Here is a 27,939-nt window from a genome sequence, read left to right as displayed (position 1 = left end):
ATGTATTTATAATGTATATTTATGTATTTATATATGTATATATGTATTTATATGTGTATATATGTATTTATATGTGTATATATGTATTTATAATGTATATTTATGTATTTATATATGTATATATGTATTTATATATTTGGAAAAAGGAGGGGCACCTGCGCTAAAAACTCTGACACGTTCTGTTAGTTATGGCTGTTTAGCAAAAATGATAGTGATAGTGGTGTGTATGCGTGCTGCCACTGATACAGTGTACCCATGTCACTGTTAAGAATGTAGTAAGGTAAGAGGAAATCAGGAGGGCGCACAGCTAGACACAAGTATAGATAGTGACAATTAGTAAAGTAAGTGTGTTACTTTCTATACAATGATTGTTTTAGTAATGAAATGCAGGGAGAGGGCATAGAAATAATGTCCATAGAGTGTAATTATATTCAAAAGTTCAGTCTTAAACTTTAGTCCATTCGACACTTCTTTGTCTAGGGTAAGTGAATTTGTGCTTACCAGAGGTGACCTCAATCTTATGAGGTAAGTTGTAGACTTGTTTGGATTAAAGATGTTTCTTTGGCTCTTGTCAGGTCGATTTACTTTGTTCTTTACTGGAGAAATCTTTATTTCAGTAGAACCCTTAGGATCTTTGTTTACAGGGGACTCCTTGGCAGAGGTATGTTGCTGTGAATGGAAATCCTGGACTCTCTTGAGTGGGTTGTATGTGCCTGATGTCGTTTGTTGAAAGGCAATGGAAAATCTTGGACTCTCTTTTTCCTCTTGGTGATGAGAATCTTGATTGTCTCAGGTGTTCACACCGGTTAGGATAGAAAGAGAAAAGAAAACAAGAACATAGCGTAATAACGTTTTGATAAAAAAGCTCTTTTTATTTTAACTAGGTTAATGTGCTTACATCAATTGCCCTCAATCAAGGTATGAGGTAAGTTATAGGCATGGAATAAATTATTAATTATCCTGGTCAGTTCTCTGGCTGCTGCAGAGTTGTGTTTGCCAAAAGCGGTATATAGTTCTTTAACAAAGTTCAACCTGCTAGCTGCACTTGGAGGTAAATAAAACCAATGTATTTGCTGCAATCAAGATAAAGCACCTGTGTTGTCAGTTTGAGAATTCAAATGGTGCTTGTGCAATACCCGCCAGTTTTGTGTGTTGTACACAGCGGGATATGCTCACAGAGGCATATGAAATGACAAGGGTGTAACAAGGGTATGTTGTACTTATACGGTTACCCGTTACTTGTACTGCGATGCCGTGCTGCAATTGAGCAAAGGAATGTCCGCCCACCTTCAATTGGTCCTTACGCGTTTCAAAGTGATCAGTCACTTCTTCATCAGAGGGTAAAAGTGGAATGGACAGGAGTCGGCATCATAAAGTTTTAAAGGTCTGAGGTGGGCGTATTTTTTCCTTTGTTGTCCAATTGTGGCTTGTTTGAAATGACCAATTGGTTATCCTCAAACACAAAAGGTTTTTTCAAGTGCAACAGGGCTAATTGCAAGAGCTGTGAACATTCATATGAAGGTAAAAAGCAACAAAAATAGTTCAATCAGAAGCTTTTCCCCTAAAAAAATGTGAAATTAATACCCTCACTAACTGCAAAAGTACCTACGTAGTATATTTACTGGAGTGCACTTGTAATTTACAATACATTGGACGTACCAAACGTCCATACAAAAAAAGATTGCTTGAACATCTTAAAAACATAGAGTCAGGCTATAAAGTCCATAGTGTTTCAAGACATTTTAAAAAAAATCACAATAAAGACCCAAAATCTCTCAGAGGCACAATACTAGAACAAATTCAAATCCCACAGAGAGGAGGAGATAGATTCCTTAAGCTTCGCCAGAGAGAAACTTTTTGGATTCATTATATGGGCACAATGAGCCCAATGGGACTCAATGAAGATATAGATCTGGCAGCATTTTTGTAAAAATCAGCCATAAAATTCAGCCATACAAAAATACAGCCAAAAAGAATTACCCATTTCTTATCTATGTTAGCAAGTTTAAAATCTAAGGCCAATACATTTAACATTGCTTCCCATACCTCCACCATTGTCTAAGATATCAACCGAAGAATTTTCCTAAAAAACAAATACAGCACATGGAAAAAAATTTTTTTATTCCCAAACAGGGTCAAACAAACATTATACCACGTCGTATTTATACACGTTTTTTTGAAAAAGAACCTCAGCCAGAAAAAAGATCTAATTAATATTTAGGACTTTTATTTTTAAAAAAATCTAACACGCTTCATTAGCAACACTAAGAACTATTGAACATGAGAGACACTAGGACCTGATAGACATTGACGAAAAATTCCCATAGTCTAATAAGCAGGTAACCGTGACAACCGACACGCAGACACGTCTGACGTCATTTCAAACGAGCCACAATCAGACCTTTAAAACTTTACGATGCCGACTGTGACAGACCCTTCTGTCAGGACTGAAGGAGTTAATTGTGTTTAGCTAAGAATCTAATTTCTAAAGACAGGTTTTCTGGCCTCAGCTATTGTGTGCTATAATTACATTTAAGTAATAAACAGGCCATTGTTTAATCACCCTCAGAGAGCAGACGCTAGGTGATAAGACAAGCCAAATGTGTTTAAGTTGTTATCTGCCTAAGTAAAGTATTTAAGTAATGTAATTCTACTGTTTCATAAAAAGGCGTCTTCCCCTTTTTATCTAATGTACAACATTCTTTCAACCCCCATCTGGGGGGGTCAAAACCTGTATATATACTAGGCATCTAGCCTTTAATAAATGTCATTCTGTTTAAACCTGAAAACTGGCTGGTTTGTGAATTGCTGATTGTCTATGCAGGACGTTGTCATCTGGTATTAACCTTGGTATCCTGTTGGTACCGTAACATTGGTGGCAAGCGACGGGATGAACCTTATCGCCCAGAAGAGCAACTACACAAGCCAGTAACCTCAGGAAGAGGGGGATTATTACAATACTGACTAAGATGGAAAGAGTACCAGGGACAGAAGGAACCAATGGGCCCAGCATATCAGACAGAACCCCTGAAGAAGCAAGCTTTGATCGGGCGGTTAAAATAAGACTGGCACATTATGGCCCCAACCCATCTGCGGAAATTATCGACCGGGTCATAGCAGCTGTGGAGGCCAACCTACTTCGCCAAAGCGGCGCTGCAGCAGCCCAAGTCACAGCAACCCCAGTGGAAAAGGGAAAAGTAAATTTTGCAGCTTTTAAAAACTTCCTGGAAACAGAAGGAGAGATTGATGGGTACCTTGCGGATTTTGAGAGGCAATGTGCACTACACAAGGTACCCGCAGAGCACTGGGTCATGATATTATCCGGAAAATTATCCGGCCGGGCCAGTGAGGCTTTTCGGGCCATTCCAGATGAGGAAGTCGGGGATTATAATACTGTAAAAGAGGCTCTGCTCTCCAGGTATGCGGTTACACCAGAGGCATACCGGAGGCGGTTCAGAGACACTGTTAAATTAACTGGAGATTCCTACCTTGAGTGGGCATGTAAGGTGCACCGCACAGCAGCTCACTGGATAGCGGGGTGCCAAGCCGTATCTGGGGAAGAGGTGCTGCAGCTATTCCTGTTGGAACATTGCTTCGACAAGTTACCCGCAGGAGTTCGAGAGTGGGTTCGGGACCGTAAACCCTCCACCCTGCATGAAGCGGCTCGCTTGGAAGATGAGTATACGGATGCCCGCAAACTGGACACTGTTACCACTAAGCCCCCTGCTAGAGTGGAGTACAGACCCCCAGTCACCTCAGCAGCTGCCAGTTACCAACCCCCAGCGCACCGCTATGCCACACGGCCTCCGGCCACGAACTACCCTCAGAGAGCCCGGTTCAATTCGCGGGGCTACTCACAACCGATTCGGTGCTTTGGATGTAAGCAACTAGGGCACAAAAGACCAGAGTGTCCCCTAAATGCAGCGAACCAAGCACAGTCCTGGAGAAGACCTGCTGGCGGAATCACACGTAACCCTCAGCCTGCGGCCCGCTACGTAGAGGCGCAAGAATGCTGGGGCATCCTACATGAGGCAGACCTTGTGCAAGCTGCCCACCGGAATAACTGGCAACTGGTTAAAGTGAATGGGAAGGAGGTCAGTGGTCTACGGGATACTGGTGCTACCATGACCTTGCTTCGAAAGAACTTGGTGTCTGAGAAACAGCACACAAGAGACAGTGTGGCTGTGAGGGTAGCAGGGGGCACTGTGTTCCGCCTACCTGTTGCCAGGGTACATTTGGATTGGGGAGTGGGCGCTAGACCTGTGAATGTGGGGGTCATGAAGGATTTACCCACTGATGTTCTCCTTGGAAATAACTTGGCCCCCCTTGTTTCTGCCTACGCTCCTATGGGTCCCGCTGATGTTAACCCTGTGACTACCCGTGCCCAGATCCGTGCAGCAGAGACTGACCCCCCTGCTGCTAAGCCCCAGGACGCTGAGCTCAGTAAATCTCTGTCCGCTATTGATACGTGGAAGTCCCGTTACAATGCGCTGATGAAGGAGAAGAGGAGTGCAGAGGAAAAAGCACTTTTAGAACAGGAATCTCTGCTAGACAGGCTGCACCGACAGACTGCATAAAACACCAGCTTGAGAGTGGAACATGAAACATTAAAGACAAACTTAGTGACACTTGAGGAGAAGCTGACGCTGGCTCATAGTGAGGTGCAGCAACTCAAGGGCACCCTATGTCAGTATGAAGGGATTGTGGATACCTATAAAGAGCAGGTACAGAAAACTCGTAAAGAAGCTGATGGGATTTTGAAGGACTGTTTAGCCCTAGTCTGGGCACTGAGGAAGTTGAACCCTTGTTTGTATGGACAGGAATTCTCTCTCATAACGGAAATACAGATGGATTGTTCTGACAAACTGACATGCCTACCACCTCCTAGTCCGGTCATCCCCAGGTTGACCCGCCAAAGGGTCAAGCCGGGTCTGCCGGAGTGTTCCACAAGGGGGGAGCTATGTGACAGACCCTTCTGTCAGGACTGAAGGAGTTAATTGTGTTTAGCTAAGAATCTAATTTCTAAAGACAGGTTTTCTGGCCTCAGCTATTGTGTGCTATAATTACATTTAAGTAATAAACAGGCCATTGTTTAATCACCCTCAGAGAGCAGACGCTAGGTGATAAGACAAGCCAAATGTGTTTAAGTTGTTATCTGCCTAAGTAAAGTATTTAAGTAATGTAATTCTACTGTTTCATAAAAGGGCGTCTTCCCCTTTTTATCTAATGTACAACATTCTTTCAACCCCCATCTGGGGGGGTCAAAACCTGTATATATACTAGGCATCTAGCCTTTAATAAATGTCATTCTGTTTAAACCTGAAAACTGGCTGGTTTGTGAATTGCTGATTGTCTATGCAGGACGTTGTCATCTGGTATTAACCTTGGTATCCTGTTGGTACCGTAACACCGACTCCTGTCCATTCCACTTTTACCCTCTGATGAAGAAGTGACTGATCACTTCGAAACGCGTAAGGACCAATTGAAGGTGGGCTGACATTCCTTTGCTCAATTGCGGCACGGCATCGCAGTACAAGTAACGGGTAACCGTACTTATAGCCAACATACCCTTGTTACACCCTTGTCATTTCATATGCATCTGTGAGCATATCCCGCTGTGTACAACACACAAAACTGGCGGGTATTTATGTATATATGTATATATGTATATATGTATTTATATATGTATATATGTATTTATAATGTATTTATAATGTATATTTATGTATTTATATATGTATATATGTATTTATATGTGTATATATGTATTTATATGTGTATATATGTATTTATATATGTATATCTGTATTTATATATGTATATATGTATTTATATATGTATATCTGTATTTATATATGTATATATGTATTTATATATGTATATATGTATTTATATATGTATATATGTATTTATAGACATATATACACATATAAATACAGATATACATTTTGTAGAAATACATACATATATCTCATTGCAATCCTGCACTCGTGTTTGCACGAGTTGGTGGGTATTTATTTATTTCTGTTCAAAATGAGGTTCCATTAAAGTCTATGGGGGAATACGATCCTGCGTTTGCAACTTTGCAAAGTCCTTTTTTCTACTCGAGGATGCAACCGTGAGAGTGCAAAAGTTTTACTTGCAACCTGTAATACGTGCACAAATGGGCAAGTGATGGTAAAAAAAGTTGAATGCAGATAAAGCACTCACGGGAGCGCACATTTGCACTCGTTATCTAACCCTTTGTATCTCGTATTTATTGTGTGTATTCCAGTGCCTCATATACAATTTTCTAATTCTTACTGCTGTGCTGTCTCTCATACAGAGCAACATCTTTACAAATGTGAAAACTGAAGGTCCCATCTAGAAAACACATCATTTTATTTTGAAGTTTATAGGTATCGACTGAAAAGTAATCATCATATTCACTCAGTATTTGCTATCTATAATGCCAAGTAGTTATCTAGAGCAGTGGTTCTCAATTGCAGTCCTCAAGTTCCCGAACAGGCCAGGTTTTCATTATAGCTGAACTAGAGCACAGGTGACATAATCAGCTGATGGATAAGAGCAGGTTAGTAACCACGGTTACTGATCAGCTGATTACTTCACCTGTGCACTGGTTCAGCTATAATGAAAACCTGGCCTGTTGGGGGTACTTGAGGACCGCAGTTGAGAAAAAATGATCTAGAGTAATTGAGAGTATAAGAATTTCTCGCTCTTCACCAAGTATTGATGTCAGTTTTAATATCAAACCATTCTGTTTTTCTGGATTTTAAAGTGATTTTAAAGCCTCTGTTTTTTTTATACAAATCTCTGGTTCTGTCTCCCCCCCAAGCCTTTTTTTTAATTTTTATTAATATTTTTTTTTTTAATTGAGGTTTACAAACAGGTATGACATCAAGTTTGCACACTATAAATATTCATCCAATAAACAGAACAAAAAGATCATAAGAGTTTACAAACATATTGGAATGTCAACTCACAATCCAAGGCATCAAATATAATAACCATATACTGAAAGCGCACCAAGCCTCCATATACTGAAAGTGCACCAAGCCTCCATATAATGAAGGCACACCAAGCCTCCATATACTGAAAGCGCACCAAGCCTCCATATACTGAAAGCGCACCAAGCCTCCATATACTGAAAGCGCACCAAGCCTCCATATACTGAAAGTGCACCAAGCCTCCATATAATGAAGGCACACCAAGCCTCCATATACTGAAAGCGCACCAAGCCTCCATATACTGAAAGCGCACCAAGCCTCCATATACTGAAAGCACACCAAGCCTCCATATACTGAAAGCGCACCAAGCCTCCATATACTGAAAGTGCACCAAGCCTCCATATAATGAAGGCACACCAAGCCTCCATATACTGAAAGCGCACCAAGCCTCCATATAATGAAGGCACACCAAGCCTCCATATACTGAAAGCGCACCAAGCCTCCATATAATGAAGGCACACCATGACTAACACAATAAAACTATAATAAGCAGTGCCTTATAGCTCAATAATACGATACATAGAATTAAAGGTGCAAACTACATATTAAACCTAATTTTTCCTTGTAATACTATAGTAAGAAACCCCCAAAATATGACAAACAGAATAAACATAAGGAACACCCCAGCTAGGAAATAGTGGCCACTCTCGGACCACAGATATCAGATATAAGTAAGGGGTGTGAAGGAGGGAGAATGTTAACATGGCCATTCTTGGGCCCGATACACACACAGGGTACTAATGATAGACTATAAATCCCCTTGAATGTATAGAAATTAAGGTAAAGCGCACCCCATTTAAGCATTGGTGGCCACTTACGGACCACATGTGGTAAAAATAAGTAAGGGGTAAATGCTAGGGGATACCGTAATAGGGTGTTATGGTAAATTTCTTAGTGCACCCTCTAAGTTACTATAGGCCTTTATATGGCCTCAAATTACACCGTAATCAAATAATATACTAACGTGTACACAGCTAAGAACTTTTTAGGAATATAAGAGATACCTCTCTTAGGCAAGTAGCACCCTCTGTGAAATAAAAACTATTCGTGGACCCCACAGCTGTCTTAATGCTACCATTTCTGTGGATTATCTTGTCACAGCAATATGTGTATATTTTACATAATAAAAGTATAGTCCGCGGACCTGTAAGATATATTTTAAGCCCATAAGCTATACAGCATATGTAAATTTCTATGCCAAGTTGAGGAACAGAATACAAGGTTATTATAGATTACTACTCTGGTACTTAGAAAAAACAATGGAGTAGCATTTGATACGGTACATAACTTAACTAAAACCAGTGTGCTGCCCCCTACTGTACAACTGAGAGAAATAGTAAAGTCAGAGCTTTAAAACTATAGAAAACATTCTCATATAAACAGGCGAGTAATATTGCCAGAACACATAAAAATATTTACATATTGGGCCTGTATGAGCAGCACTAAACATATAAGGACCTTATATTACTCCTTCATTAAGGTTAGTGCTAAGGATGGAAGGAGAGGGAATTGACAACAAGATATAATGCCCTCGGCTAATGCATACATGACTATCCAATGGGCATAGGTTTTCTAACTAAGTATTGAAACTAAACAGCCAAGCTTACATTAGCTACCAGGATCACATTGTGCTTGCCACAAAAATATTACCCCTAGGTATGATCTAGCAGGTCTAATCATATTGGTAGGTAAAAAGCATCAGCTACCAAGCTAAAGCATAGGAAGGCACTCCAAAAACGGCAAAGCTTGGTACAGATACTTCTGTCCTCATCCAATTCCTACACGTTGCTGCAGGAAACCTGTACGAACACCTCTGAGCAAATCCCACAGATCATAGCCCATATTTCTGCATGGGCTCCTATATATCACTGTCCCGCATATTCTCCTACCGGCCAGAGGAGTCAAAGGGGCCACCGCTGCAGCAGCTCTCAACGGAGCCGCCATGTTTGTATAGTCAGGCCCAAAGGCAGCAGAGTTACACACGTGGGAGCCGGCCGCTCTCCCCTGCACAAGCAGCCATCAAGGGGGCAATTACTGGGCGTCTTTCCCAGCTGGCATTGGTCGATACTCTGTCCCCTCATGTATAAGGAATGAACGTAAGGGGGGCATGTTGCATCGAACCAGCGCAAATATCTCTTGGTTGTTCTTCTTGATCCTTGTTAACCCGCAGCCACTCACTCTCCAAATGAAGGGGCTTTTCTAGGTACATGCCAGTGTCATCCCATGAGGCTAGTATATCGGAATCTCCATAATTAGCTCGCAGTAGATCCTCTCTCCCCCTTGCCGTGCTGGAGAATAGTTCTATAAGGCTATCAAGCCTGAGGCAAAGTTTGCGTTTGAGATCCGCCATGAGGGATTCAAAAGTAATACACACTTCCTCCATAATACCAGGTGTCAGCAAGCGTTAAAAGAGGTTAGTGGCAAGCTTGAAATTTAGGAAATGTTCTCGGTCAGTGTAGACATAGCAGTTAACAGATACCTTCCATCTGTTCAGCCCAAAGAACCGGGGGGTGCTGAATCTATAGTAGTCCGCCACCCAGATCTCAGTGGTCCAGGCCAGTCCACAAGAGATTAAATGTCATAATAAAAAATATATGCTCCTGCTCGGTATACATTCATACATTAGATTATCTAATTTTCATAATCATGTAATGCAGGATTTCGATGATAATTGGCGGATTACCAATATATCCATTGCAGCTTCTGGTATTGCAGCCTGTCATGGCCGCCGCCCGGACACACCCCTCCCCTAGCCTTTTTATTGATTTTATTAGTAAATATCCATGTAAAGTTGTCAACTTGCTGGTTATGTCTATAGATATAGGGCTCCATTTATGAAGCTCCGATATGAGCTTCGGAGCCCCTTCGTCTCATCAGACCACTACTTCTTAACCCACTACACCACCTGTAATGTGGCGAATGATAATCACCCAGGTTTTCCGATCGGGGAGATTGACAACTCCTGCTCACGTGTGATTGACTGTGCCAACTGTGGGTTTGCAACAATAATTACTGGCATCGTATTGCTGGCTGCCAGACACGAAAATGTACGCACCTAAGCGCCTAGTCTTTAATAAATATGGTCCACAGTGTTTAGCTACGCCTGAGGCCTTGTTACCATGTTCTATATCATTTAAATGTTCTCGGATGCGTACATGTGCTTCTTGTAAGTGTAACCTACGTATTGCTGGTTGAACGCTGTGCATTTGATGACATAAACAACATATTCTAATCTGCAGTTGGTGTATTGTTTGTGAGTAAACACTCTCTCTGTGAAACTCGACTGAAAGATCTTTCCTACCATAGTAAAATCACAAGCCCTGCACACTTTAGTGACACATCTGTAATGTCCCTTACATGTCAACTGGATATTCACTATCTTTGGCTTCCTCAATGCACTAGGGAAGTATAATAATAGCACAGTGAGGGGATATATTGTGAGGGAAGTATAGTAATGTCACACATTGAGGTGATATAATGTGAGGGAAGTATAATAATGGCACACAGTGAGGTGATATAATGTGAGGGAAGTATATTAATGGCACACAGTGAGGTGATATAATGTGAGGAAAGTATAATAATGGCACACAGTGAGGTGATATAATGTGAGGGAAGTATATTAATGGCACACAGTGAGGTGATATAATGTGAGGAAAGTATAGTAATGGCACACAGTGAGGTGATATAATATGAGGAAAGTATAGTAATGGCACACAGTGAGGGGATATAATGTGGGGGAAATATAGTAATGGCACACAGTGAGGGGATATAATGTGAGGGAAATATAGTAATGGCACACAGTGAGGTGATATAATGTGAAGAAAGAATAATAATGGCACATTGAGATGATTTAATTTGAGGAAAGTGGTTGGTTCAGGAGCATGCAAGTTGGTTTGAGCATACTGAGGTAAGCTTTCATGGAAACGAGTTAATATTAGCGATGGATAACGATTTTAGAATAGAAGCCAATTGGAAAGCCCCTATAATCTCCTATTTCCTTCCTTTATGCTTCATAAATATTTATTATTGCATCAAAATGATTTTTTTTAATTTTACAGTTTTGCTGATGCTCTTTGTGATGTTTTTTATTAAAATATTAAGATATACAATACTTTCATACATCACATTCATAAACATTTAAAATGGTAATGAAATAAGGAATTTTATTAAGAACAATTGCAATCCTGTAATATCTGTTTCATCTTTGCGCTTCTTTGCGTTTATGTGCTATTAATACGATAGAAATGAAAGTTGCAATCTCTGCCCTAAATGTGCAGTTATTACAGCATAAAATCCCCTGTGTGTGGGAGAGTCAAGTTGCTCAGCAGTTGCTGGAGAGCCAGGATCAGATGCTGACCAGAGCTCGCCTCACATCAGGAACACAGCTTTATAGAATGAAGGTCACAACGGCTAAAGTTGTTTAAAATCATTTTGCATTAAGTTGTCTTGTAATACATGTGTAAGGCACGGTAACAATTAACCAGCAAATAACTGTTTTTTTAGATCTGAGAAAAAGTATAGTAATGGCACATGGTGAGGTGATTTAGGGCGAGCACGATATTTGCACTCCACTCAGTAATACCAGCGCACGCTAATGTGCGCTGGTATTACAAGTTGAGCGCAATGTGAACTCGACCTCGCGAGGGAGGGTGGGCTCCCATAGGCTCCAATGGAAGCCTTGGTCTGTTGCCATCATACACGCCACAGAACCTAGCACAGCGAAGGGGGTAAGTCATGCAGCGATGGACAGCACATTTAAAATATATATGTATATACACATACTAACACATAAATATATATGTATATACACATAGTAACACATAAATATATATGTATATACACATATTAACACATAAATATATATGTATATACACATAGTAACACATAAATATATATGTATATACCTATAATAACACATAAATATATATGTATATACACATAATAACACATAAATATATATGTATATACACATAATAACACATAAATATATATGTATATACACATATTAACACATAAATATATATGTATATACACATACTAACACATAAATATATATGTATATACACATACTAACACATAAATATATATGTATATACACATACTAACACATAAATATATATGTATATACACATAGTAACACAAGAAAATATAATATACACATAGTAACACATAAATATATAATATACACATAGTAACACATAAATATATATGTATATACACATAGTAACACATAAATATATATGTATATACACATGCTAGCACATAAATATATATGTATATACACATGCTAACACATAAATATATATGTATAATCACATAGTAACACATAAATATATATGTATATACACATACTAACACATAAATATATATGTATATACACATACTAACACATAAATATATATGTATATACACATATTAACACATAAATATATATGTATATACACATAGTAACACATAAATATATATGTATATACACACAGTAACACATAAATATATATGTATATACACATACTAACACATAAATATATATGTATATACACATACTAACACATAAATATATATGTATATACACATAGTAACACATAAATATATATGTATATAAGCATATTAACACATAAATATATATGTATATACACATAGTAACACATAAATATATATGTATATACACACAGTAACACATAAATATATATGTATATACACATACTAACACATAAATATATATGTATATACACTAAGGCCTAGATTTAGAGTTCGGCGGTAGCCGTCAAAACCAGCGTTAGAGGCTCCTAACGCTGGTTTTGGCCGCCCGCTGGTATTTGGAGTCAGTGATTAAAGGGTCTAACGCTCACTTTTCAGCCGCGACTTTTCCATACCGCAGATCCCCCTACGCCATTTGCGTAGCCTATCTTTTCAATGGGATCTTTCTAACGCCGGTATTTAGAGTCGTTTCTGCAGTGAGCGTTAGAGCTCTAACGACAAAACTCCAGCCGCCTGAAAATAGCAGGAGTTAAGAGCTTTCTGGCTAACGCCGGTTTATAAAGCTCTTAACTACTGTACCCTAAAGTACACTAACACCCATAAACTACCTATGTACCCCTAAACCGAGGTCCCCCCACATCGCCGCCACTCGATTAAAATTTTTAACCCCTAATCTGCCGACCGCCACCTACGTTATACTTATGTACCCCTAATCTGCTGCCCCTAACCCCGCCGACCCCTATATTATATTTATTAACCCCTAACTTGCCCCCCACAACGTCGCCGCAAGCTACTTAAAATAATTAACCCCTAATCTTCCGACCGCAAATCGCCGCCACCTACGTTATCCCTATGTACCCCTAATCTGCTGCCCCTAACATCGCCGACCCCTATGTTATATTTATTAACCCCTAATCTGCCCCCCACAACGTCGCCGACACCTACCTACACTTATTAACCCCTAATCTGCCGAGCGGACCTGAGCGCTACTATAATAAATGTATTAACCCCTAATCCGCCTCACTAACCCTATAATAAATAGTATTAACCCCTAATCTGCCCTCCCTAACATCGCCGACACCTACCTTCAATTATTAACCCCTAATCTGCCGACCGGAGCTCACCGCTATTCTAATAAATGTATTAACCCCTAAAGCTAAGTCTAACCCTAACACTAACACCCCCCTAACTTAAATATAATTTACATCTAACGAAATAAATTAACTCTTATTAAATAACTTATTCCTATTTAAAGCTAAATACTTACCTGTAAAATAAATCCTAATATAGCTACAATATAAATTACATTTATATTATAGCTATTTTAGGATTAATATTTATTTTACAGGCAACTTTGTAATTATTTTAACCAGGTACAATAGCTATTAAATAGTTAAGAACTATTTAATAGTTACCTAGTTAAAATAATTACAAATTTACCTGTAAAATAAATCCTAACCTAAGTTATAATTAAACCTAACACTACCCTATCAATAAAATAATTAAATAAACTACCTACAATTACCTACAATTAACCTAACACTACACTATCAATAAATTAATTAAACACAATTGCTACAAATAAATACAATTAAATAAACTATCTAAAGTACAAAAAATAAAAAAGAACTAAGTTACAGAAAATAAAAAAATATTTACAAACATAAGAAAAATATTACAACAATTTTAAACTAATTACACCTACTCTAAGCCCCCTAATAAAATAACAAAGACCCCCAAAATAAAAAATTCCCTACCCTATTCTAAAATACAAAAATTACAAGCTCTTTTACCTTACCAGCCCTGAACAGGGCCCTTTGCGGGGCATGCCCCAAGAAGTTCAGCTCTTTTGCCTGTAAAAGAAAACATACAATACCCCCCCCCAACATTACAACCCACCACCCACATACCCCTAATCTAACCCAAACCCCCCTTAAATAAACCTAACACTAATCCCCTGAAGATCTTCCTACCTTGTCTTCACCATACCAGGTTCACCGATCCGTCCTGGCTCCAAGATCTTCATCCAACCCAAGCGGGGGTTGGCGATCCATAATCCGGTGCTGAAGAGGTCCAGAAGAGGCTCCAAAGTCTTCATCCTATCCGGCAAGAAGAGGACATCCGGACCGGCAAACATCTTCTCCAAGCCGCATCTTCTATCTTCTTCCATCCGGTGCGGAGCGGGTCCATCTTGAAGCAGGCGACGCGGATCCATCCTCTTCTTCCGATGTCTCCCGACGAATGACGGTTCCTTTAAGGGACGTCATCCAAGATGGCGTCCCTCGAATTCCGATTGGCTGATAGGATTCTATCAGCCAATCGGAATTAAGGTAGGAATTTTCTGATTGGCTGATGGAATCAGCCAATCAGAATCTAGTTCAATCCGATTGGCCGATCCAATCAGCCAATCAGATTGAGCTCGCATTCTATTGGCTGATCGGAACAGCCAATAGAATGCGAGCTCAATCTGATTGGCTGATTGGATCAGCCAATCGGATTGAACTTGATTCTGATTGGCTGATTCCATCAGCCAATCAGAAAATTCCTACCTTAATTCCGATTGGCTGATAGAATCCTATCAGCCAATCGGAATTCGAGGGACGCCATCTTGGATGACGTCCCTTAAAGGAACCGTCATTCGTCGGGAGACATCGGAAGAAGAGGATGGATCCGCGTCGCCTGCTTCAAGATGGACCCGCTCCGCACCGGATGGAAGAAGATAGAAGATGCGGCTTGGAGAAGATGTTTGCCGGTCCGGATGTCCTCTTCTTGCCGGATAGGATGAAGACTTTGGAGCCTCTTCTGGACCTCTTCAGCACCGGATTATGGATCGCCAACCCCCGCTTGGGTTGGATGAAGATCTTGGAGCCAGGACGGATCGGTGAACCTGGTATGGTGAAGACAAGGTAGGAAGATCTTCAGGGGATTAGTGTTAGGTTTATTTAAGGGGGGTTTGGGTTAGATTAGGGGTATGTGGGTGGTGGGTTGTAATGTTGGGGGGGGGGTATTGTATGTTTTCTTTTACAGGCAAAAGAGCTGAACTTCTTGGGGCATGCCCCGCAAAGGGCCCTGTTCAGGGCTGGTAAGGTAAAAGAGCTTGTAATTTTTGTATTTTAGAATAGGGTAGGGAATTTTTTATTTTGGGGGTCTTTGTTATTTTATTAGGGGGCTTAGAGTAGGTGTAATTAGTTTAAAATTGTTGTAATATTTTTCTTATGTTTGTAAATATTTTTTTATTTTCTGTAACTTAGTTCTTTTTTATTTTTTGTACTTTAGATAGTTTATTTAATTGTATTTATTTGTAGCAATTGTGTTTAATTAATTTATTGATAGTGTAGTGTTAGGTTAATTGTAGGTAATTGTAGGTAGTTTATTTAATTATTTTATTGATAGGGTAGTGTTAGGTTTAATTATAACTTAGGTTAGGATTTATTTTACAGGTAAATTTGTAATTATTTTAACTAGGTAACTATTAAATAGTTCTTAACTATTTAATAGCTATTGTACCTGGTTAAAATAATTACAAAGTTGCCTGTAAAATAAATATTAATCCTAAAATAGCTATAATATAAATGTAATTTATATTGTAGCTATATTAGGATTTATTTTACAGGTAAGTATTTAGCTTTAAATAGGAATAAGTTATTTAATAAGAGTTAATTTATTTCGTTAGATGTAAATTATATTTAAGTTAGGGGGGTGTTAGTGTTAGGGTTAGACTTAGCTTTAGGGGTTAATACATTTATTAGAATAGCGGTGAGCTCCGGTCGGCAGATTAGGGGTTAATAATTGAAGGTAGGTGTCGGCGATGTTAGGGAGGGCAGATTAGGGGTTAATACTATTTATTATAGGGTTAGTGAGGCGGATTAGGGGTTAATACATTTATTATAGTAGCGCTCAGGTCCGCTCGGCAGATTAGGGGTTAATAAGTGTAGGCAGGTGTCGGCGACGTTGTGGGGGGCAGATTAGGGGTTAATAAATATAACATAGGGGTCGGCGATGTTAGGGGCAGCAGATTAGGGGTACATAGGGATAACGTAGGTGGCGGCGATTTGCGGTCGGAAGATTAGGGGTTAATTATTTTAAGTAGCTTGCGGCGACGTTGTGGGGGGCAAGTTAGGGGTTAATAAATATAATATAGGGGTCGGCGGGGTTAGGGGCAGCAGATTAGGGGTACATAAGTATAACGTAGGTGGCGGTCGGCAGATTAGGGGTTAAAAATTTTAATCGAGTGGCGGCGATGTGGGGGGACCTCGGTTTAGGGGTACATAGGTAGTTTATGGGTGTTAGTGTACTTTAGGGTACAGTAGTTAAGAGCTTTATAAACCGGCGTTAGCCAGAAAGCTCTTAACTCCTGCTATTTTCAGGCGGCTGGAGTTTTGTCGTTAGAGCTCTAACGCTCACTGCAGAAACGACTCTAAATACCGGCGTTAGAAAGATCCCATTGAAAAGATAGGCTACGCAAATGGCGTAGGGGGATCTGCGGTATGGAAAAGTCGCGGCTGAAAAGTGAGCGTTAGACCCTTTAATCACTGACTCCAAATACCAGCGGGCGGCCAAAACCAGCGTTAGGAGCCTCTAACGCTGGTTTTGACGGCTACCGCCGAACTCTAAATCTAGGCCATGGTGCGGCCAGAAAAAAACCCGCGGAGCGTTAACAGCCCTTTTACCGCCGAACTCTAAATCTAGGCCATAGTAAGTTACAGTAACACATAAATATATATGTATATACACATACTAACACATAAATATATATGTATATACACATAGTAACACATAAATATATATGTATATACACATATTAACACATAAATATATATGTATAAACACATAGTAACACATAAATATATATATATGTATATACACTTAGTAACACATAAATATATATATATATATATATATATATATATATATATATATATGTATAAACACATAGTAACACATAAATATATATATATGTATATACACATAGTAACACATAAATATATATGTATATACACTTAGTAACACATAAATATATATATATATATATATATATATATATATGTACACATAGTAACACATAAATATATATGTATATACACATACTAACACATAAATATATATGTATATACACATATTAACACATAAATATATATGTATAAACACATAGTAACACATAAATATATATATATATATGTATATACACTTAGTAACACATAAATATATATATATATATACACATAGTAACACATAAATATATATATGTATATACACATAGTAACACATAAATATATATATGTATATACACATAGTAACACATAAATATATATATGTATATACACATAGTAACACATAAATATATATATGTATATACACATAGTAACACATAAATATATATATGTATATACACATAGTAACACATAAATATATATGTATATACACATAGTAACACATAAATATATATGTATATACACATAGTAACACATAAATATATATGTATATACACATAGTAACACATAAATATATATGTATATGCACATAGTAACACATAAATATATATGTATATACACATAGTAACACATAAATATATATGTATATACACATAGTAACACATAAATATATATATGTATATACACATAGTAACACATAAATATATATGTATATACACATAGTAACACATAAATATATATGTATATACACATAGTAACACATAAATATATATGTATATACACATAGTAACACATAAATATATATATGTATATACACATAGTAACACATAAATATATATGTATATACACATAGTAACACATAAATATATATGTATATACACATACTAACACATAAATATATATGTATATACACATAGTAACACATAAATATATATTTATATACACATACTAACACATAAATATATATGTATATACACATAGTAACACATAAATATATATGTATATACACATAGTAACACATAAATATATATGTATATACACATAGTAACACATAAATATATATGTATATACACATAGTAACACATAAATATATATATGTATATACACATAGTAACACATAAATATATATGTATATACACATAGTAACACATAAATATATATGTATATACACATAGTAACACATAAATATATATGTATATACACATAGTAACACATAAATATATATATGTATATACACATAGTAACACATAAATATATATGTATATACACATAGTAACACATAAATATATATGTATATACACATACTAACACATAAATATATATGTATATACACATAGTAACACATAAATATATATTTATATACACATACTAACACATAAATATATATGTATATATACACATAATAACACATAAATATATATGTATATACACATAGTAACACATAAATATATATGTATATACACATAGTAACACATAAATATATATGTATATACACATATTAACACACACATATATATATATATATATATATATATATATATATAAGCATATACATATATATTAACAGTGAAATCACAGTCCCCATAGAGCACAATGTAAAGGCACTTCTCAGTGCCTTTTGCTTTCTAACACCCAACAAAACCACTCAGCCCTTAAAACTGCTTTGTGCAGTTATTATTTAAGAAAAATACACTTTTTATTTAAAAACAACAACACTACACTTTATTTTGGGTGACATATTGAAAATTAAAGAGGAAAATGCAACTTGCTGCAGTAAACAAAATATATATAGGAGGTGCCCTTGGTCAATCACAAGTAATTAATCAGAAAATTCCAATACTATGAGCTATAAACATAAAGACTAAAAATATATACTTGTATAAAATCAGTGCAATACAGTAAATTAGTATATATCACAAAAAAGATTGAGGAACCCGGGAGTGATTGTAATATCAGGTCCAGGCAGCTGTCTATAGATGGATCAAGGCCGCGATCCAGGGTCAACTTTCTGCAGACAATATAAGAAGACAATAGCGCCACATGGCCTAATATTGCATGAACAGATGGAAAATAGTATGTGGTAAATTACACTCACATTTAGTGAAGCACCCCTATTGATGCAAGAAAGGCACGCTGGACTCAAACAGTCACCCAGCAGACTGACCTCCGGTGTTAATACAGCAATCTGTAGAAGGTATAAAGATGCAAACAAAAGTGCCAATATGGCCTAGTACTACATAGTATATGAGAGATGGTATTATTATTATTATTATCAGGTATTTGTAGAGCGCCAACAGATTCCGCAGCGCTGTAAACATAGTCGGTGTACAGGATAGCTTTGTAGGGGTCAAGTGGGTAGAGGGCCCTGCCGAGAGTTTCACTGTTGTAGTCGGCTCTTATGAAGCGATCTGTAAACAGCTGGGCCCATAGGCTTACAATCTAAGGGGTTCAAGGGGAAAGCAATGGCGTTAGGAAAGGTTAGTGTTGGTTGTATGCATCCCTGAATAGTAGAGTTTTTAGGGAGTGCTTGAAGCTGTTAAAACTAGGGGAGAGTCTTATGGAGCAAGGCAGGGAATTCCACATGATGGGGGCCAGTCTGGAGAAGTCCTGTAAACGGGAATGTGAGGAAGTAACAAGAGAGGAGGAGATCCTGAGCTGATCGAAGGGGACGGGAGGGAGAGTATCTAGAGACAAATTCTGAAATATAGGGGGGAGCAGTGCAGTTAAGAGCTTTATATGTCAGGGTGAGGATTTTATGTTTAATCCTAGAGGCAAGAGGAAGCCAGTGAAGGTATTGGCAGAGAGGTGCAGCAGATGAAGAGCGACGAGTAAGGAAGATGAGCCTGGTAGAGGCATTCAGAATGGATTGTAAAGGAGCTATGCAGCAGCTAGGTAGACCAGAGAGGACGGAAATGCAGTAGTCAAGGCGGGAAAGGATGAGAGAGTGGATTAAAATCTTGGTTGTATCTTGTGTAAGGAATTGTCTAATTTTTAACAATGTTTTTAAGGTGGAAGCGGCAGGCTTTAGCCAAGGACTGAATGTGAGGAGTGAAGGAAAGATCTGAGTCAAGTGTGACCCCAAGACATCGGGCGTGCGGGGTAGGGGTATTGATGGAATTATCAACAGTTATAGAAATTTTGGGGGTGGAGACATTGGAAGAAGGGGGAAAAATAAGGAGTTCAGTTTTGGAGAGATTTAGCTTAAAGGGACAGTCAACACCAGAATTTTTGTTGTTTTAAAAGATAGATAATCCCTTTATTACCCATTCCCCAGTTTTGCATAACCAACACTGTTATATTAATACACTTTTTACTTCTGTGATTAACTTGTATCTAAGCATCTTCTGACAGCCCCCTTATCACATGACATTTTATTTATTATCTATTGACTTTCATTTTAGCCAATTAGTGCAGTGTCTGCCACAATCCACAGGCGTGCTCACAATGTTATCTATAGGGTTTACCTGAACTAGCTCTTCCCTGCTGTGAAAAGCAAATACAAAAACATGTGATTAGAGGCAGCCTTCAAGGGCTTAGAAATTATCATATGAGCCTTCCTAGGTCTAGCTTTCAACTAAGAATACCAAAAGAACAAAGCAAAATTGGTGATAAAAGTAAATTGGAAAGTTGTTTAAAATTACATGCCCTATTTGAAACATGAAAGTTTTTTTTTTACTTGACTGTCCCTTTAAGGTAGTGAGAGGACATCCAAGATGAGATGTGAGAAAGACAGTTAGTGAGACAGCTAGTGACACGGGTTAGTAAGGAAGGAGGTAGGTCTGGTGCAGAGAGGTAGATGGTAGATGATATAAAATAAGGTTTCACACCCAGCAGACTGACCTCCAGTTAATCAGGATACTCCAAAGGATCAGGATACAAGCAGCCCAATATGTGGTAATGTATCAAAATAAAACTCATAAAATAAAAATAAAAATAAAATAAAAGTATGGCAGCAAGTGGTGAGTGCATAAACTTACTTTATTAAAATAAATAAAAACAAGCAACACGTTTCTCAACCAGTGGCTGTTTCATCAGGCTTACTAAAAACAATCCAATGCTTTATTTAAAATGGAGAATACAGCATACAAAAAAGTAGAGGAGAACGCAGCACAACTGGCTTACGCATTTCGGCTCCTATCTGTAATCATAGCCTGAGAGGATACACTACACATGTCATATAAAAATTAATCAAAATGTTCCTATTGGTTAAAAGTACATACACCCCCATTATACCAGCCAATCAATTCAATGAATGCCTGAAGCTACTATCTGGACGAGTGGAGAATGATACAAACAGAAGAATGCTTACACTACACATATATACAATGCGCCTGTATACAAATGCTAGGAATATGAGATCAAAGGTTATCATGGTGAAGTTCTGGAACACACGTTAACATATGAGACACTACAGTTCAGGGAAATCACAGTGGAAGCGATAATTCAGACAGATGCAACTAATCCAACATACCAACCCAACAGGGATATTTATCCATGTGAATAGTTATAATATACAGACGTACTGTAGGCCAATCAGGATACAGGGCATATTAAAGGGCCATTCCCAAAAACTAGAATATGTGAAAATAAATGAATAATGACAAAGAAAAAATGAATTAATTTTTCCCTGAGTCTGAGTCATGAACATTTCATTTTCAGTTTCAGCCCCTATTGGGCTAGATTACAAGTGTGCGCTTGGTTAGCACAACTTCAGAGCTCTGGTGAACTGTTAAGTTCAACAAAAAGTTGCACAAAAATAAATGTATAAGTGCAGTTACAATCACAATAACACTGTCTGATAACATTATTTTAAAAAATTGTATTAAAAAAGTTCTAAGGGCTCAAAGTTATGAGGTTTCAAGTGTTAGAAAAAAAAGGGAGACAAAGAGCTTTAACATAGAGATAAATACATACACATGTCTAAATATATATATATATATATATATATATATATATATATATATATATATATATTATGTGTGTGTATACAGATGTATTTATTTAAATGTGCATAAATGTATTTACAGACATACATACTCATATAAACACATAAATACTGCATTGCATTGCATTGGAACCCTTTGCAGTTAAGAAGCGGAAAACATGAAAAATCCTATTTATCCAATATACATTTTTAATAAAGTGTTTAACTATGTATTTCAAAACATCATAGATATATAAAAATATGTATTTATGAATAAATGGAGCAGATTCTTCTATGTGAAGAACATTGGAATGTGAAATATTTATATATTATGTTGGGTTAGCACACTTGGTTAAACACGATTAGGTTTGCGATCGAGTAAGAGTGTTATTTTTTTTCCACTTTTCACGCTCCTTTGAAGTCTATGGAGTAATACATTAACGCGTTTGCAATATTAAAAGTTTGTCTTTCTGCGCGCATTGGGTTAGCACTTGTCCAAAAACTTTTTACTTTCAACTTGAAATGCACTACCCAACACATGCAAGAAGCCTACATCTAGCGAATTTAACATGCGAGCAGGAAATTGTGCTCCACTCTTATCTCCTACCTTTATGCTTTATAAATATTTATTATTGCATCAAAAAAATTTTTTTTTAATTTTACAGTTTTGCTGATGCTCTTTGTGATTTTTTTTATTAAAATATTAAGATATACAATACTTTCATACATCACATTCAGAAACATTTAAAATGATAATTAATTAAGGAATTTTATCTGTTAGATCTGTATTGTCTTTGCGCTTCCTCTCGTGTGCTATTAATACGACTCATCTATTTAGTTAAATGTACGACTCAAGAAAAGGATACAGACTTGGAAAGGATTTTGAATCTCAGGTCACTGTTTAAATATTTGCAGGACAAAAATAGAAATGAAAGTTGCAATCTCTGCCCTAAATGTGCAGTTATTACAGCATAAAATCCCCTGTGTGTGGGAGAGTCAAGTTGCTCAGCAATTGTTGGAGAGCCAGGATCAGATGCTGACCAGAGCTCGCCTCACATCAGGAACGCAGCTTTATAGAATGAAGGTCACAATGACTAAAGTTGTATAACATCATTTTGCATTGTCAGGGCTAAAAAGATCAAGCTCTAGGCTATTAGACAGCCCAAAATGTTACTCGCCACTTTTCATCCCACCCACTACCTCCCATCTTAAGTAATTAAATGCCCTATCCTCCTGGCTTGCTGTAATTAACAGTCATAGAACTGACTGAACCATAATAATAACTTAATATAACATAACTTATAAATAACAACAAGACACAGAGTGTGGGAAAAGACCCGTGGGTTACGTTTATTGTGAAACAAGAGAACCGGCTGAAAGTAACAAGGCAAACCTACACCAGGTGGCGGCAATCTAGCTTGGAGAGTAAGCACCTCCTGCTAGGAAGATGGGCCGCGCCCGTGAATGCCGACACAAGCGTAGCTTAGCTGCACGCACAAGGGCTTAGGGAGTTCTCTGCAACGTGAAAATGGGGGAGGGACTCCAGGCCACTACCCTCCCCCTGGGGCAGCCGTCACTCTACCTCTGATGGCAAACCAGGGCGCAGGCCAACCGCCCAACCAGGGTGTAAAAGGAAAAACTCCAGACCAGTAGGACCAGGTGTGACTAGTCGCGTGTGCATGCTACTACCTTGGGAGTCAAAAACTACCATCCTTGGACTTAAGGAAACAAGCCGCATAGCCCTCCTCCAGCCTCAGACCCCTGCAGGAAACACCATAGTGATGTCCAACCTACGGATTGCTGCCTTACCAGATTCAAGGGAGGGAGGGAGGGAAGCTGTGAAGACGAGCTGGAAAAAGGGTCTGGGGCCTGTAACCTGACTTCTTATAGGTAAGCCAAATCCCCACCGACACTAATGCAACATTGTTGCCACTTCAAAGCTAGCACACTCCTAAGGGCCTTAATTCTTATGTTTGTTACAGGCTATTCTGCCCTCCACTGTCTTTGCATATGTTTAGCCAATGTGATACACCTACTGTGCAGTATTTTTTTAATATTGTTTTTGTTTTATACCATGAATTAAATAATGCTACATACAGTAATAAATTAACATATCCTTGCCCCAACATTCACTCACTAACTTTCACTTGCCACTGGCTGGTGGGCTAGTGAAAATTTTGAGCCCTGATTAAGTTGTCTTCTGATACATGTCTAAGACACAGAAACAATTAGCCAGCGAATTACTGCTTTATTGCATTGGCAATGGTAAACATGAGATGGAGGTGCTAACGATATTCATATACATTGGGTGTGTGTAGTATGCAGCACCTTTGCAACCATAATCAACAACAGATGTCTTCTGAAAGAACTGTTTATTTAACTATAAAGTTCTATATTTTTGTTTTTATGGACATTGTTTTTATTTGCTGACTTTGGCACACAGAATACAATCCCCCATCTTGACCATGGCATACAATGCTAACACTGCAACCCCTGCCTACAAATACTCTCCCACATGAAAACACCTCACACTCACCAAAATGACAACTTATGCTCTAAACTCAGTGCGTAAGTAACGCTAATTTTTTAGCAGTACCACACTTTCCATAATGCTGCCATTACAATTTTCAGAAAAACCTTCTTGTGCTGTGCGTTATGGTGCGTTAAGCTCCAAACCACACAAAAGCCAAGTCTTGACTTGACGTGCTCGTGCATGTTGTCCCCCATTGACATCAATAAAGAAAAAGTATTAGGAAAAAACTAACAACTGTGGTTGCGGAATGGCGATTGCTATAACTCAATCCACATTGATGTCTATCGAGACAAGAAAGTTATGTAAAAACCTAACACCCTTACATAAACCCCTAGTCTAAATACCCCTAATCTGCCGCCCCCTGACATTGCTGACACTAAATAATGTTATTAACCCCTAAACCGCCGCCCCCGACATCACCGACACTAAATAGAGATATTAACCCCTAATCCGCCGCCCCGACATTGCTAACACTAAATCGAGATATAAACCCTTAAACTGCAGGCCCTCTGCATCGCTAACACCTAAATAAAATTATTAACCGCTAAACCACCAAATACCCACATTGCAACTACCAAAATTAAACTATTAAGCCCTAAACCTAACACACCCCTAACATTAAATTAAAAATACAATAAAACTACCATCAAATAAATGGGTAGCTTAGGTTTATTTTAGTTAGGTCTTTTTTATTTTGGGGGTTTGGGTGGGTGGGGGACTTACAAGAACTTTACTGTTAGGGGGGACTGTAATTTTTTTTCAAAAAAGAGCTGATTGCTTTAGTTTAGGGCAATGCCCTACAAAAGGTCATTTTAAGGGCTATTGGTAGTTTATTGTTAGATTAGGGTTTTTTCTTTTGGGGTGGCTTTTTTGTTTTTATTAGATTAGGTTTAATTTTTATTATTTTGGATAATTTCGTTTGTTATTTTTTGTAATCTTAGTTTTTTGTTTTTTTTTTCCGTAATTTTAGTCTTTGTTTATTTTTAATGTTAGGGTTTGGTTTTTTTTCGTAGCGTTAGGATATTTTAATTTTGTAATTTTTTTTTTATTATTTTTGGTATATTTTATTTTGTTAAAATAGTAATGTTAGGTTTATTTATAGTTTAAGCTTAGGTTTTTTTATTTCACAGGTAAGTTTTTATTTATTTTAAGGTAGTAATATTGTAACTTTAATTAAGGGGGTGTTAGGTTTCGGTATTAATAGTTTAATTTAGTGTGTCGCGATGTGGGGGCTGGCGGTTTAGGGGTTAATAGGTTTATTTTAGAATTAGCGATGCAGGGGATGGCAGATTAGGGGTTAATACTTTAATTTAGGTAGTTGCTGTCACGGACCAGCGGCTCATACCAGCTGAGAGGGTTGATCCGGTGGTCTAACTCTGGGCAGGCTGTGCCGCCCGTCCTTCCTTTTCCCCACAGCTCTGCCATCAGGAGATACCAGGCTGCAAGGACGATCCCTTCCCCAGTTGGATTAAAATGTTTTCCATAAGTCCCCTTTGTCTGTTGCAGTGATTCAATTTTGCCCTGAAAGAACTGAGGATCTTCATGTGCCTATGGCCTCTATGAAGGCGCCAGACTGTCTGGGCGGGGGGGGGGGGGGGGCTGGGTGGGTGGGATTAGGCTTTTATCAGATGGCAAATGTGCATAAATACAGTGAGTTTGTGTGAATAAACCAATTCTTGTTTCACTTTAAAACTGGTCTTGTCTGGTTATTAGGGTGGGATACTTGCTAAAATCACTTCCAGCTCTACAGCTACAGGTTCCAGGGTCAAAGAAGGTCTCTTTTGGCAAAGATACCCAGTTGGGGTATCTGGAATCCGTTACAGTCGCGATGGGGGAGGGTTCAGGTTAATACTTTATTTTAGTGTTGGCAATGTGGGTGGGCGGTGGATTAGGGGTTAATAGGTTTATTTAGTAGTCGCAAAGAGGGTGGGCAGCAGATTAGGGGTTAATATGTTTATTATAGTATTTGCGATGCGGGGTGGCAGTTTAGGGGTTAATAGGTTTATTATAATATTTGCTATGCGAGTGTGGCGGTTTAGGGGTTAATAGGTAGTTTATCTGCGTTAGTGTACTTTGTAACAATTTTGTTATGAGTTTTTGAAACATTTTTGTTTTTCAAAATCCATAACTACTGGTCTTTGATAGCGGAATGAATTGTTGCTATATAAGCTATAACACTAGCAGAATAGCCGGACCGCACAACCTGTAATACGGGTAACCTGAAAATTCCACACTCAAAAGCCATTTTTTGAGTGTGGAATGGAGAGTTGTGGTACAAGCTAAAACGCTAGCAATATAGCTGTACCACAGCGACTTGTAATACAGATGACCTTCCATTTCGAGTGCAAAGGCCAGTTTTCCAGCGGTATAGGCGGACTGCAAACTTGTAATTTAGGTGACTATTACTGGTGGTGGCCGGTGAGGAAGATTTGTTGATGGGGACCGTGGGTGTTTTGTTGGTAGAACAACAGGTGCACCATGGGACGAGTTGGGTGCAATCCCTCTCTGTATGACCCTTGTCTCTTCCGAAGACCTTGTTCCCTCTTCTCTCGTTACCGCCTCACTTTTCCACATACTAGATCCGCCCGTATTCTGTGAAATTCTCTGCCTCACTCCACAAGACGTGCCCTAGAGCTTACAGTGCTCGAAGTGTTCCCTAAATATGTTACTATTCAGGGAAGCATAAAACATACACCTGTGATGAACAACTCCCTTTTTTTTAAATAATTATTTCTAACCAAAAAAAAGAAGGCATATAAACAGTATGCACATAAGCAAAATATGGCGTCAAGCAAGACCCAAGACATCCTCTAGTCTAAAATACATCAGCAAAAAGAAAACAGAAACTGGTACACAAACAAAAAGGGGAGAGAAGAAAGGGAAAGAAAGAGCCCCTCCTCTCTCACTCACCCATCTCGGTGCCCAGCCAGGAATCAGGAAAATGTCCAGCATAGAAATTTAATTGGACATAAGGGGATTTAGCCAGAGGTTTAACTAACACCATTTGTGCCGAATCCTGTAATGACTGTAGAAAAACTTTCCATTTTTTCAAGAATAAAGTGAGTT

This window comes from Bombina bombina, chromosome 9, assembly GCF_027579735.1.
Source record: "Bombina bombina isolate aBomBom1 chromosome 9, aBomBom1.pri, whole genome shotgun sequence".
NCBI lineage: Eukaryota > Metazoa > Chordata > Amphibia > Anura > Bombinatoridae > Bombina > Bombina bombina.
The sequence above is the reverse complement of the archived record's forward strand: the minus strand, read 5'-3'. Positions refer to the sequence as shown.